Source organism: Petaurus breviceps, unplaced genomic scaffold, assembly GCF_028583685.1.
Source record: "Petaurus breviceps papuanus isolate PSGF00001 unplaced genomic scaffold, PetGlider_PUasm1.0 91133, whole genome shotgun sequence".
Classification (NCBI taxonomy): domain Eukaryota; kingdom Metazoa; phylum Chordata; class Mammalia; order Diprotodontia; family Petauridae; genus Petaurus; species Petaurus breviceps.
This window is the reverse complement of record NW_027187419.1, coordinates 82,093,963-82,108,896: the sequence shown is the minus strand read 5'-3', so window position 1 is coordinate 82,108,896 and position 14,934 is coordinate 82,093,963.

Below are 14,934 nucleotides of genomic sequence, written 5' to 3'. Positions count from 1 at the left end.
TTGTGTTCTTTGGCATTAAAATGCACTTCATACAAGCACAAAAGTACCTATAGCAATACTGGGCTCAAAGTCACGGATTAGCAGGGGAAGAATTGTCTTCTGGTTTAATTGTTGAGTTAATTAATTTGCTTACTATCTAATAGTTGCTAGGAAAGGGGGCATTTTGAATAAGAAAAATTATACATGAGAGCAATTATAAAAAATAAGGGATTTTTTAAGCATTCTGATTTTAGGATACTGGTTTAATAATAATTTGCAGAGAAAATGTTTTTTTTTAATTTTTTTGGTTATGGTTTTCATTTGAGCGAGTCACCTAAAATTCATTTCCCTATTGACATTTGTAGTTCATTATAGTTCAGTATAATTCTACCATCACTAATTTACATCTCTAATTTTGTGGATTTCTATCTGTCCCTGAGAACCTGGGAGAGCAAAATTTAAAGCAAAATTGGTCCAGCCCCCAAAAAAATACCAAAACAAAAAAACAGTAACAAATTCATAGCAGATATTTGTCATTCACCAAATTTATCCTTACTTAGTACCTCCACAGTAATGTGTATATATATATATACATATATATATATATGTATGTATATATACACACACACATACCTACATGCATTCATACATACAATTTCATTTTTTAAAATGAATGACAGGCAATTCTTTTGTGTGGAGAAACCTGGAAAATCTGAGACTATCCCAGAGAAGCTTCACATTTTAACTTGTTGCTGCAACTTAGAAGTTAATGAAGCAATGTTGAAAGGTCAGAAAGAGCCATTTTTACTTTTTTTTTTTTTTTTGCTACTAAGCATGGTCATTCAGAGGCTTGATAATGATGTCATCACTGCTGTATTGATAGTGTGACTCTCTAACATAGGAATACCTTGGACTCTAAAATCTCTAAGAAAGTTTGTCATTATCTGTAAGCAAGAATTAAAAGTGAATACTGAATTTTCTACAAGACTACATTGATCACTTTTTAAACTTTTGGTTTGTTCTAATTATTATTTTGAAACACAAGGAGATGCAGGGGGAAAAAATAATACACAGTAATTATTCACTATCCAGCTGCAAAGAAAGAAGCACACAAAAATAGTTTAACTATGGGACTTATTATTTATTTAGTTATTTCCTAATTTTCTCTAAAGGTTAAAGAATTCTTAATTGCATCTGACTTCTATCTAATAAGAATATTAAAAATATCTCTCTTTGTAGAGAAATGCATTTTTTTCCTCGAAGACAGTACAACCTAAGAAATGTCAGTTATAAACAGGTTTTAAAGGAGGAAATGCAAAAATCCCAGTCATCTTTTTTATCTTCCTTCTTAATAATGCTAAAAATGCACTTCAGTCAGTATTTATTACAAGCATACCTTTAGCTATCTCTGAATATTGGTACTTTTAAAATAGCTGATGAAAAAATAGCCTCAAGATTAATGATGTAAGCATTTGGTTTTAAGAATGTTCTTCTCTGCCCCTCACCCCCACAATAGAGTACTGACAGCATTGTCTTACATTAATGCTATATTTAGAGACCTGCCTATTTTTGAGGAACTTCCTGTGTTTTGAAGGGGCACATCCATACACAAACTAGCTATAACATTGCTTCTATATCCTCTTGATAAGGATTTTAAACCTGGTTGAAAGTGGGTTGTAATTAAACAACCACCACCACCACCTCTACCTGAGTTGATAGCCAATTAAACAGAACTTAGTGCTAAATGAGTCATCTCTTTTGTTCCCTATGTACTATGGGCACTCTTGAATAAATAAAATCTGTATAGCTATAAATGGGCTCCTTGAAATAAGAGATTCTGATTTAAGGCTTCTTTGTAATGCTTCTATCCCCAGTCTTAGTGCTTGTTCTTCTGTATTATCATCTTAATATTGAGCTTGCTCATTAATCTCCATTCCTCTTTTTAGGTTAGTCTAGACCGCTCTTGTGGCCGTACTACTCACTGGGTTGCCGTAGGAACAAGAAATCCGAGTAAATATGCTTATGGAGAAGAAATGACTCCTAATTAAATGTGAATCGCATTTATAAATTGCCTGGTTCTCACAAAATGCAGAGTGTAATATGCTTTGATGTACTTCATTAGTAAAAGGCATCTATATTTTTTAACACATGTTAGAAGAAATTTTAAAGCAAAAATGATATTTTATGTGGTTTGGTTTCTCTGTCGCCCATAAATCCTATAATTTCATGCATATATCCTTTTATTGCATTTACATGGCAGATGAAGACATTTGGCCTGCCTGTGAAAGTGCTGAAAACCTCCAATATTTCCTTACCAAAGTATAATTCCTTTTTTTATTGTTGAGTATAGCTTTTCTATTACAATTTAGACAAAAAGAAACTGAATTGTAATGTCCACCTCACATCTACGAAGATGACGATATTTTCATAGGATTCCTAGTACCATGGGCTCTCATATCCATTGCCTGTAAAATTAGGGCTTCAATGAATAGCTGCAAAGCAAGTCTTTCTACTGTGGGTCTGTATTGCCTTGCTTTGTTTAATTCTCTAAAGCTCCTCCCCATTCTTTCCAGGATGTTAAGTCTCTAAACTCATTAACATTCTGAGTGGAACAGCAAATGACCTAATAGGGTTTTCATTTTATGATTCGGCAATTCAGAAATACTGTAGGCTTCCTCTTGACTTGATCTCTCCACTTGGTGAATTCAGAGTTTGGAGCTGACTTCTTTCCTGATAACCGCTGAAGAATCGGTCCAGAGTATATTGTGATGATTAAGGAAGCCCTGGCTACACCTCCAGGATAGGCAGGCCATTATGCAAAATGGTCCATGCACACCGTTGGCATGGTTATGTTAACTTCTGGGTTGTGAGGGAACAACTGCATTTTTTTTAAGGATTTCTGGTTTCCAAAAAAAGTATCCTAATTGCAGATAACAGTGCCACTGGGAAGAAATTTTAGTTTTCCAAAATTTGCATTTGGTGTTCTACTTTTTAGTTCCTTTTCTGATATCAGCCCAATTTTTTTAAGTATAAGACATTCAATTTTGTTACCTAAAAAATGCAAGAGGCAATGAGTACTTATCACCATACCCTTTGGGGCCAAATTCAATATGTGCTTTTTATTAAGACTCATTCAGGTTTAGATGTGGAAAAGGCCTTAAATGCTATTTAGTCCAACAATTTTATTTTATAGAGAAGGAAACAGGTTGTAATTGCCATTACTATCACACAGGCCTATGGAGGTTAACTGATTTTGCTAAGATTGCAAGTTAGTCAGTGGCAGAAGTGGAATTTGAACACAGTTCCTCTGAATGCAAATCTGGCATTCTTTCCACTGTGCCAGGCTACCTTCCAAGTAAAAATTCTTGTAATTTCTTTAGTCGAATGCAGAGCAGTTAAATCAAAGTAGGGCCCATCTGGCAAATGGGCATTTGTGGTTTGGACTGCTATTGATGCTTATGTGGAGCTTCAATAGAACTTTGCTATTTGCTATGTGATTTGCCAGGTTTGAGAATCAAGTTTTATGACTCTGGATAAATCACTTAATCTTTTTGTGCTCTAGGATACTCTCTCCAGTTCTGTTCTAGAACTTCCATCAGCCTACCGACTCTGTACCCTAGAACAACCTACCACCCCCATGTCCCACTTACCATGAATTATCCCTCCACAGACTCGGGAATGGTTTCATTTTCTCCCATTGGCAAATTTCTCCTGGAGCCTGCATTTTGTGGAAGGACCAAGACCGGTCTTCCTTTGATATCCTGCCAACCCTGTTTCAGACTTCTTCTAGACTTCAAAACCTCACTCTTCACTGGCTCCCTTCATCCCCCACCCCATTTTCAGCTTTTTAAATGTGTATTTTTTCCCCCTCATTAGAATGTAAGCTCCTTTTTGACTTATATTTGTGACCTCATCATGTAACAAGGTTCCTGGTATCTAGCAAGCACTTAATAAATGCTTGTTTTTCAAAGGTCATAATTCACAGAAAAGGAGCCCACCTGCATTGGTAGAGGGAATTTCCTCACTTGAGAGTTCCTTATACCAATGAATTCTCAGTTTCGGTCTCTATTCCCATATTCAATTATTGGCAATAATTAGAACTACTACAAAGAGAAGGTAGATATTTTTAAAATCTCCTTTCAGACTCTAAGCAGTATTCTCCTATAAAAACATTTTTTGATTTTCCTGTAGATTGCAATGCTGTTGTTCTAAAGAAGTGGTAAAAAAAATTTTTTTGTCATTTTGTCATATATAAAATATGTTGGATTTTTAAAAAATATTTTGTAAATAGTACTTTATTCTTTCCAATTACGTGTAAAGATAATTTTCAGCATTTAGTGTTTTTTGGTTTTTTTTAAGATTGTGAGTTACAGGGGTGGCCAGTTTGCACAGTGAATAGCACACCAACCCTGGAGTCAGGAGGACCTGAGTTCAAATCACCCTTAACACTTACTAGCCATGTGACCTTGGTCAAGTCACTTAACCCCAATTGCCCTGCCTTCCCCCCTCCAAAAAGCGAAAAAAAAAAGCTTGTGAGCTACAATTTTTTTTTTCTCACTCCTCTCTCCACTCCCAAGATGGAAAGCAATCTAAGTTATTATATATGTGCAAGCATGTTAAACATATTTCCACATTATTCATATTGTAAAAGAAGCAGCAGAACAAAAGATAAAACACAAAAAAAGTGAAAATTGTATGCTTCAATCTGCATTCAGATTCCATCAGTTGTTTCTCTGTATGTGAACAGCATTTTTCATCATGAGTCTTTTGGAATTGTCTTGGATCATTGTATTGCTGAGAAGAGTTAAGATGATCATAGCTGGTCCTCACACAATATAGTTGTTACTGTGTACAATGTTCTTCTGATTCTGCTCACTTCACTCAGCATCACTGCATATAAGTCTTTCCAGGTTTTTCTGAAATCCACCTGCTCACCATTTCTTATAGTTTAATAGTATTCGATCACATTCATATACCACAACCTGTTCAGCCATTCCCCAATTGATGGGCATTTTGCTTCAGTTTCCAATTCTTTGCCACTGTGAAAAGAGCTGCTATAGGTTTTTGTACACGTAGGTCCTTTTCCCTCTTTTATGATCTCTTTGGCATGCAGACCTTGTAAAGGTATTTCTGGATCCAAGGGTATTCACAGTTGCCTTTGGGCATAGTTCAGACCAGTTCACAATTCCACCAACACTGCATTAGTGTCCCAATTTCCCCACATCTTTTATTCTGGATTTTTTTAACTAAAGGGAGAAAAATATGCCTTTTATACTGCATGGGAATCCAAAGTGTACAATTACACCTATCTTACTCTCATTTCATTCTAACTCCTGAGTTGCTTTGAAAACCTGGTATTAAATATTGGATAGTGATTCCCTAATTCATGCTAATCTATTGTAACTTTTCATATTTTCCTGCATAGATAACCATTTTAGGTTCACGTTAATACTCTCCTTTTTGTCATTGTTTATATATGAGGCAGGTTAATCAGAGTAGAAAAAAACATTGGACTTGGAAATAAAATACATAAGCTTGAGTCATTTGCCTATTGCATAATCTTGGGTAAGTCATCAACCTGTCTAAGTCTCAGTTTTTTCATCTGCAGGATAGAAAAGGATAATACCTGCTTTTCCTACCTCACAAGGTTATTGAAACAAGCAGATGAGACTCAGGATGTAAAACATAAGAATGTAATCTCTATCATGGTGCCTATTTTCCTTAATTCTTTGTCAGGTCTTTGCCAAATATGAATGCCCATTGCTCTAATGATGGGCACTAGGAGTAATCTCAAAGAATAAGATCCAGATAGGAAGTTATGGACCATGTCAGACTTCCAAAATTATCAAGACTTGTTGCTCATATTGCTACATAGCCCATGTGTACTAGATTTTTATAAATCAAGAACTTATTCTCTCCAACACAAGTACATGTGAAATGTTTTCCCCCTCCCCCTCTCCTACATCCAAGTTAAATTATCAGGAATTACAGAAAAGACTAGATGTCAGAGATGCCTCTGCCATAATGGTTTCTACCCTCTACCAATTCTAGTAAGTTCTGTTTTGGACATTCAATTTGAGATGTCCAAGATGCAGTTGGAGATTCATGACTGCAGCTCAGAAAAAGAGACTTCTGTTTGATATATAGAATTGAGAATCATCTTCCAAAGGATGATAATTAAACCCATAAGAATTTGTGATATCACTAAGAGAAATAGTTATAGAGCAAAAAGAGGAGACTGCAGACAAGGTTTTGCTCAAATTGGAAACTTTAATGCATTTTATGTCATGTTTGTCTTCACCTCAAGTTCAAATCTAAGTTAAGATCATCTTTCTGGATAATGACTCAAGAGGTCTTTGGTCTAGATTTGTGATTTTATTGGAATAGAGAATTACTGGTGTGGAAACTGTATCTCCTGATGTCAATAATCAATTTATCTACAATTTATAGACCTAGAGAGTTTGAGAGGTTAAATAATTTGCCTATGCTCAAATGTCTGGTAAGTTTGAGAAGCAGGACTTGAACTCAGATCATTCTGATAACATGTCCTGCATTCTTATCCACTATGCACACTGCATCTCAACTCTAGATTTACCTACACACTATGAAGTCCCCAAATAGTTATTGTTCACTAAAAATAAAACCTAGATTCACAAAATCTACAAAGGTATTAAATTAGTCATTTGAATTACGATCGAAGTTCAACCCTTCCTTAATTTTCCTCCCACCATGGTTAACTGCAACAGCTGTTCAGTCCTAGTCAACCAAGTTTATCACTAAGAAACACTCTATGTATTGTACCATTAAATTTTCAGAAATCAAACCTTGGGTACTGGGGGAGCTACAGTGGCTTTTAACTTCAAACCTTCCAAAGTTCCAGAAAGAGAACATGGTGCTACAAGCCTTCATTGTCTGATCATTCTAGACTAGAGAAGCAATACAATCTTTCAAAATTAGTCTGAAACCAGCATGAAGCCTTAAACCAGAGAAGAAAATTTAGAATGCATCTATAATCACAAGAGAGTCTTAAGTTCTTTTCCATTTACAGATTTGGGGATTTTTTTTTCTCTTTTCTTGCAGAAAAAAAATTAGTATCTATCCATCTGTCAGTCAGTCAACATTTGTAAAGCATTGTTTGCCTATGAGTAATGGTGATGATGATGAAGATGAAGATACTTTTATACAAGTTATCTTATTTTAATATTGACCCTTCTAATATTATTCTCAGACCAATTCTTGATTCATAAAGACCACTGTATACTAGTAACTGACAATTTTCCATAGTACAAGCAATGTATTTTCTAGGTCATCCCAATCCCCATATAGTGGAATATAAATAATTGCAATATTTTTTCAGCCCTTCAGTCTATGTTGTTGAAGTGATCTTCATTTAAATCCCTAAGCTGGAAATAATATAATAATAGGACTGACATTATTATATCATCTGGTTGTGTCATGGTTCAGAGACAACAATACAAAGATTTTAAAAATATCATTTAACAAACTTCTATATCCAAATGAGTGTTCCCCTTCCTAGAAGTCACCCTGGAAGGCTGCACACAGGTTCTATCACTGTTGACTTGGCTTAGTACTCATTTGAAATTCCTCTTTAGAAATTTCCCTTAGAGCCAATTCTAAGATGTCCAGAAAAAAAATCTTATCTCTTTGCCCCTTCCTTTGGTCCCCAAGTATTACATAGCTTCATGCCAGAATTAATTCAATATCTTTATCCGTAAATGACTAATATTTCCAAAGATGAAATCTACTGTCAAAAGGTAAACATTTGCTATTACTTGAAGTTACACCAAAAGGATGAACCAGAGGTCTTATTTTATAGGTTTTAGAGGTAAAAGGAATGAAAAAATCAAGGTCTTGAGAAGTTAATTTGTCTGCTTAGGATCTGGCAGTCTGGTAACAAAGAGCAGAGTCAGCATTCAAACCTAGATCTTCTGACTGTCTCTAAATCCACTACTCTTTCCAGTGTATTGTATTGAGACCCTGAAAAGAGTTCAAAAAAAGAGGCCTCCAAAAGGTTTCAAGAACTAGCACAGTGGGGGCAGCTAGGCCCTGCAGTGAGTAAGAAGGAGTCAGAAGGACCTGAGTTCGGTTCTGGCCTCAGACACTTAACACCCAGACAAAAAAAACTAGCCCTGTAACCTCGGGCAAGTTACTTAACTCCAACTGCCCTCCAAAAGGCAAAAAAAAAAAAAAAAAAAAAAAAAAAAAAAAGAGCTATCACCGTAGTTGGAATAAGCATACTGCTCCCCAAAGTACTTTGAAAAGGAGAGGGCTCATTTAAATATCTAGGGTCAGTAGGCTTTTGTTAAATAATCAATCACATTACCTTAAGGCCATTGACTGTCTCAGAGAAGACCAGGTAACAATGTAGTAGTAAGGTTATATGTACAAATGTGTACAGAATTAAATTCCTGATACTTTATAAATAATCTGCCATCAAGTTAGGGCTAAGCCATTGCTCTAGCTTCATTTTCCCTGAAGTGCAGATACACAAATGAAAAATCCGCTTCTACTCAGCCTAAATGTTCACTTGTTCAGTTTCATTTCTTTACTTATGAGACTCTTCGTGTGGGCTGCAATAACCCATTCATTCTTCTTTTATATTCCTTGAGGTAATTGGGGTTAAGTGACTTGCCCAGGGTCACACACACAGTATCAAGTATCTGAGGCAGGATCTGAACTCAGGTTCTCATGACTCCAGGGTGGGCATCCATTGCACCACCTAGCTTCTCCTTCCCTCCTCCCCCATTCATTCTTGCTATGTACACCTTGTTCAGTGAAGAATTATCAGTTCCCTTAACTTTCTTAACAATTGAGCAAATGATTGCATTTAATTTCTCTCATATGTCAATCTTTACCACTCCTCAATTATGTTCACATTCTCTTTTCTATTTCTTCCTGTTAAATAAGATCTTGAAAAAAGAGACAAAGGTATAATTATTCCTAAGTTTACCCAAATAGAATGTAAATCTCATCCTGAATAATGATGACAAAAGATATAGATATAAAGGAGCATGACTTAATACACAGAAAGCTGGCCTCAGGATCAGCATGTCCATGATTCAAGCCTAACCTCTGACAGACCAGCTGCATGATCCTAAGCAAGTCACCCAATTTCTCAAAGTTTCACATAACTCTCTAAGACTTTTAGTTTCAGAACAGGTACCAGTCTGAATTGAAAGAGGGGGTTCTCTTATCAGCACACCATGAAATCATAGATCTAGTCCAAAAAGTTAATGATACACAGGTAGAGAATTGTAATGACTTTCCAAATGTTTTTTTGAATGTAAGTAAAGATACACAACAATTCAAAACCAATATAATTGTGTTTTATCCTGAAGTTTCTATAGTTGAGGCTAGTGACTTCTTTAAAAAGAAAATAACACTTTTGGGGGCAGCTAGGTGGCTCCATGAACAGAGCACCGGCCCGAGAGTCAGGAGGACCTGAGGTCAAATTCGGCCTCAGACACTTAACACAAAAACTAGCCGTATGACCTTGGGTAAGTCACTTAGCCCCAATTGCCCTCCAAAAAGCAAAAAAAAAACAAACAAAAAAAACCACTTTTCCTCTGTCATCTTTTTTTTTAAAGCAATTGGAGTTAAGTAACTTGCTCAAGGTTACATGGCCAGTTATTTCTGGGTGTGGTGCTAAGTATCTGAGCCCAGAGCCCCAGATTCGATCCCCAGGTCATCCTGATAGCTCTTACTCGCTGAGCCACCTGGTGGCTCCTAAACAATTGGGGTTAAGTAACTTGCTCAAGGTTACATGCCTAGGTGTTTCTGGGTGGATGCTAAGTGTCTGAGCCCAGATTCGATCCCCAGGTCATCCCAACACTGGGGCCGGTGCTCTTACTCACTGTGCTACCTGGCTGCCCCTTTCCTGTGTCATCTTGACAGCTAACGTTAGTTAGCAGCCTGTTTTGTCTATCTCTGAATAGTGGCACTCAAGAAATAGTGGTCAGGTAAATAGTAAATCCTGAGACAGGGTAATATAGACCTCTGAGTCAGATTGGAGGTTTTTACTCACGTCCTCTGACTCCAGATCCAGCAAGTCTTTTCCATCTTTAAGGATTCCATTTCTTCCATTCAAAAACAGGAGATTGGATTAGACGAACTAATCCAAGAAGTAAAACCAATCTTAAAAGAATGTATTAAGTACCAGCTTTGGGAAAGTACTGCACTAGGCATTAGAGAGGCACAAAAAGTTAAAAATATTCTTTGCCCTCAAGGAGCTTCCATTCTAGGAAGTGATACAGTGTATAAACAAAAATGTCTCTCTGATCATTTGAGGAAGGAGAGAGTGGTGTCCAGGGAGATGAGGAACAAATTACCTTACAAAGTAGCATAGGAGATGACTCTTGAACCAAGCTAGGGATCTTAAGAGATGGAGGTGATGAAGAGGGTACCCACTAAGAGGGTTAGGGTTGCTCTGGAGACCCCAAAATACCAACACACCGGGTCCTGCCAAATGAATTCAAGTCTTTTCAGCCAAAGAAAAGTAAAATTTATTAAAAGTTCGCTTGCAATAGACAAGGACTAAGTCTGTGCTAGAAAATTCTACAGTGTTCTCACTATTCTATGGTGTTCTATGGTGCTTTCACTCTTCTATGGCACTCTCACAGAGCTCTCACTATTCTATGGCATTCTATGGTGCTCTCACAAACATGAGGACAAGACAGAGTCTTATATACAGAAGGTTGTGGGAGGTATCTAGGGGTGGTCTAGGGGAGGAGTTTGGGGAGGGTCTTCAGGAGGAGTTAATGAGGTCAATGAGTGATTAAGGGTGGGAAGTATCTGGAGACTACAGACAAAGGTGGGCTAGGCCAGTTCAAGGATGGATCATATTTTGATAGGTGGGAAGTCTAGAAACAGAGACAGATCAGCCACAATGTAAGGCTTATTGCCTCATGCAAATGCCTCATCAAATGGGATGATGTAATCAAGAGTCCAAGGGAGGTTCCCAGAGCCTGTACCTCAAGGACTCAAGGAGAGTTCGAAGGGGTTCCCAGAGCCTATACCTCATCAGTGAGGCCTGAAGCTATTTTAGATATGAGACACAGCCTGTGCAAAGGCATACAGATCTGAGGTGGAATACCAAGACTGGGGACAGTGAAATATGCCAATTTGGAGGGAATGTAGAGCATGTGAATTAGAAAAATGTGAAATAAGCCTGAAAAGTAAGGGAGAGTGATTGTAAAGGGTTTTAAATGCCAAATTTAAAGAGAAATTTTATTTTATCCTGAGAAAAATGGGAAAACAATGATGTTTAAGTGGAAGAGTGAACCTGGTCAGACTTTTACTTTAGGAAGATAATTTTGGCAGCTGTTTAATATAGACTGCAGTGGAAGCCAAGAGGAGTTCATTTGAGAAGTTATTGCAATAGTCCATAAGTGATCTAATAAAGGTTTGATTCAGGTTCATGGCTATATTACCGTGTTTCCCGATAATAAGACCTATCCCGAAAATAAGCCCTCCCCTTACTGTGTAAGATTCCTCTAAAATAAGCCCTCCCCTGAAAATAAGACCTATTGAGATTGCTACTGTAGTGAAGGTGATCCCCTGCGTTACACGCTACATTACGGTACCCTCTGTATGCACCGTCCCTCCCCCCCCAGGTGAAACGCACGCCGAGCTCCGAGCTGCATCCAATCAGAGCTGCAGCGGTGAGCGTGTCATCCTGTTCTTCCCCAGTAATTTGCTTGTTGAATAAAGGTACATTTTTTTGTTCACATTTACCTGTTTATTAAAATTGCTGTCAATGTTCATTAAAATAAGCCCTCCTCTGAAAATAAGCCCTCTGGTGTTTTTCTGTCCAAAAAAAATAATAAGACAGTGTCTTATTATCGGGGAAACACGGTAGTAGAAAGAAAGAAATTTGAAAGGTGTTATGAAAAAAAAATCAACAGTAGGCAATTGATTGGGTACAAGGAGGGAGGAAGATGGAAAAGTGAGTTGATGACTTTGGGGTTATAAACCTGTAAAAAGTCAAGCACAAGCAGTTCTCCTGAGGACTGCTGCAGTGAATAGTTCTAAGGTTCTGATCACACTGTATAGTGAACTCTCTATTCAGTAATACACTAAGGTAAAACATTCACAGAAACCAAAGTTCAACATTTCAATGATATAACCTAACAACTTACTACTAAAATGGCCACATAGTCTTAAACAAAGGATATCATTCAGTAAGTCACAATCTGAATCAATCAATATAAAGTACCCATCTAAAGTCTCTTTCATCTTGATTGGAAACTGGCTCCCAATCATCCTTAACTCAATCATCCTTCAGGACTACAAAATACAAAGTACAAAGGTCTCCCACCCCTAGGTCACAGCAAATTATGATCTTATCAGTCAACACTAAACACCCAAGAAAAGGTCATTTCATCTTGACATCCCAAATTCCATGGTTCCTCTTCCATGCTCCCAGCTCTTGCCTGAATTCACCCAACCACCTGGATTCACAGATAGGCAGCTCCCAGCTCATGGGCCAGCTCCTGGTTCAGTTCCACACATCAAGTTTAGCAGAGTTACAACAATGGTCACACACATTCATGGCACTATCATCAATTCACTATCTGTCTGAGAAATCAACATAAATCATCAGTAAAGTCCCAGGACCTCTGAAAACATCAGTAAAACCCTCTTTCAGGACTTCTGTAAACAGCAGGAAAGTCTTCTTTCAGGGCTTCTGAACCAACAGTAAGGTCCCAGGGCTTCTATAACAACAGTAACATCCTCTATCAGCAGACAGGTCTGACAAAGTAACATTAACACAGACAGACAAAGTAAGTGCCAGCACCACAGCCATTCTTCTTCCCAGTTCTGCTTGGTCCCACTTGTGCTCAAACTTTTATATCATCAGCTCCTTCCTATTCTGCCCACCTGTTATGTCCTTCCTGTTCCAGTCTTTGGCAAGTTCTTCCCACTGTGGGTTTCACAGGTTCTGTTTCTAACAAAGACTTGATATAATCACAGATGAGGCTCAAAGGCACTTGAAGAGCTGAAACAAGGAGCTAAGTACTTAAACAAGGAGCAAAGTACAATTTTGCTTGCCATTACAAAACCTTAGTGACTAAAAGAATCATTGTCCCCTCAGCAGAAATAAGGAACTTGGAAAGAGGTATGAGCTTAGCAGAACATGACCTCTAAGATCCTTCTATTTCTAAATCCTATGATTTTGCAGCATTAGGAATTAAGCCTAGATTTTGCTACTTTCTAGGTACGTAAGCTTAATGAATTATTTTACCTATTTGAGCTGCAGCATCTTTATCTGTAATATAGGGCTAATAATAATACTTGAATCATCTATAATTTTCTCTAGGTTTACTATAAGGGATAAAATTAGGTAAATAATGCATTTGTAAACTTCAAAGTAAGTCCATTAATAATTTATTATTAATAATTGTTAATAATTAATAACACTAATAATTGTTAATTATTCATAATTAATCACCAATAAACATGTATTAATAAACACTTCTGCTCTGTGCCAGGCACTTTATGAAGTGTTGGGGATACACAGGAAAAAAAGAAGATAGTCCCTGACAGCAAGGAGTTCACAATCTAGTGAAGAAGACAACATACAAATTATGTACAAATAAGTTATATACTGGATAAATCAGAGTAAATAAACAGAGGGAAAGCACTAAAATAAAGGGGGATTAGAAAGGTTTCCTAAAGAAGATGGATGGAATTTTAGCCAGGACTTGAAGAAATCCAGAGAAGCCAAGAGATGGAGATGAGGAGGGACATAATTCCAGGCAGGGGGACAATCAATGAAAATGCCCAAATTGATGAGATGAGTTTCTTGTGAAAGGAATAGCAAAGAAAGTGGTCTCACCGAATTATCAGGCATGTTTATGTGTCATGGAAGGAGGGGGGAAGGTAATGTGAAATGTAAGAATATTGGAAAGGTGGGGGGGTGAGTTTTATATTTTATTTTCTATATGATTTTATATTTGATCCTAGAATGATTGAGTTAGGGGTGGGGGGGGGTGACACGATCAGATTTGTACTTTAGGAAGATCATTTTAGCAACTGAGTGGAAAATGGATTAGAGTAAGGAAAGATGAGAGGCAGGGAGATGAATTATTAGGCTTCTGCAATAGTACCAGTGTGTAGTGATAAAGGTTTGCACCAAGGTAGTGTCAATGCCAGAGAAAAGAAGGAAAGGAAACATGTGGAAGAGATGTTAAAAAGTAAAAATTGACAGGCCATGGCAATGGATTGAATATAGGGAATGAGAGAGAGTGAGCGTTAAGGATTATACCAACATTGCTAGCCTGGGTGACTGGAAAGATGTAGGTACCCTTGACAGTAATGGGGAAGTTAAGAAGAGGGAAAGGTTTGGGGGTTAAGATAATGATTTCAGTTTCGGACATGTTGAGTCTACAGGCCATGCAGTTTGAGATGTTTAATAGGCAGTTAAGAAATGAGACTAGAGGTCAGCAGACAGGTTGCAGCTGGATAAGTAGAATTGAATATCATCACCATAGAAATAATTGATTCCATGGGAGTTGATGAGGTCACCAAGTGAAATACTATAAAGGAAAAAGAGAAGAAGGTCTCTGACAGAGCCCTGTGAGACACCCACAGTTAGCAGGTGTGACCTGGACAAAGATCCAGCCAAGGACACTTCTTCTTAGGAGAATTCAAATAGGAAAAAAAACAGGAGAGAATGTCATAAAACCTAGAAAGAAGAGAGCATCAAGGAAAAGACTTTGAGTGATCAACGGTGTCAAAAATTACAGATAGGTCAAGGAGTATGAGGACTAAGGAGAGGCCATCAGATTTGCCAACTAAACATACCAAAGCCATCCCTCACACGAAATATAGGCTGTTTCATGTGTGACTCAAAGGGAGGCAAGAATAACTATCTCTAGTGTCTCTTCACACACACACACACACACACACACACACACACACACACACACACAC